This window comes from Haplochromis burtoni, unplaced genomic scaffold (genome assembly GCF_018398535.1).
Source record: "Haplochromis burtoni strain Fernald_Lab_line unplaced genomic scaffold, NCSU_Asbu1 Contig_905, whole genome shotgun sequence".
Lineage (NCBI taxonomy): Eukaryota > Metazoa > Chordata > Actinopteri > Cichliformes > Cichlidae > Haplochromis > Haplochromis burtoni.
The window spans coordinates 30,343-31,632 of NW_024583266.1; positions in this window are offsets into that span (position 1 = coordinate 30,343).

The window sequence follows — 1,290 nt, forward strand, 5'->3', positions numbered from 1 at the left end:
ACATACACACCCATATACTTAGACATACATACACATACCTACATACATATGTATTCGCCTATACCCTCATACATACTGACATATACATATATACACATAACAATTCAGAAATATGGCATACATAATTATAGAGATTCAAACAAGATCGGGTCTCCTTGACAAAATGTAATGTTTCCATTTAAGCCAAATATCACTAAATATGTCATATTGGAGTCTATTAATGAAGGTAATTCTTTCCATTTTAAACATCCCATAAACAATCTCATACCAGTCATTTAGTGATGGAATTTTCACACTAAGCCATTTCTTGGTAATAGTCTTACGGGCAGCCAGACTCAGAATACCATACAACAGCTTGGACATTTTATCTACATTCACTGATTTTAAAGATCCAAACAAAAGTTCATCCCAATTAAAGCGAAGTTGCATACGGTACTAAAAATGATCTGTAACTCAGCATGAATCGATACCCAAAAAGTGTTGATCAATGGGCAAGACCAAAACAGGTGGAAATGTTTTATTCCTTGGGCCCCACAGTTTCTCCAGCAGCTAGAGTGATTACAATAATGTTTACTTTGTGCAGGAGTAATAAAAAACCTACAGAGACTCTTCCAACCAAAACATCTCCATATATTAGAACTAGAAATTCTCCACTGAAAAGCACACTGCTGATACCAAATGTCATTTGAAATTGCTGTATTTGTTTCCCTTTCCCATTTCTTTTTTTTAATGTAGGTAGTATTCAACTTCTTAACCTCTTGTATACCCTTATACAGTCTAGAAATCACCTTGAGGCTGGGATCTGCCTGGTAAGCCTTGACAAATATATTCAAAACAGGAAGAGAGAAAAGATCTGTTCTCTTAGGTATAAAGTTATATAGGTGATGCCTAATTTGAAGAAACCTAAAAAAATCAGTTTTGGTTAACTGGTATTGATCGTTTACTGATTGGAAGTCCCTAAGAATTCCCTTATCATAAAACATACAATATGCCATTAAGCCTTGCCCTGCCCATTTTTTATATCTTACATCTAACTTATTGGGTAAAAAATCAAAATCAAAAGCGCACCATCTTAAAATCCTGGCCTCTTCATTCCAATCATTCTTATTAAGAAATTGTAACCAAAGTTTTAAAGGCAGGTTAATCCATTGGTTTCCTTGATTAATTTGTTTTTTAATAAGTGTCACATCCCCTAAGATTGCCTGAATTGGAAAATCTCTTAAGGCCACTGTTTCTATTTCTATTTCTTTCCATCTCGCTTGGTAGTCTACATTACACTAACACACTAAT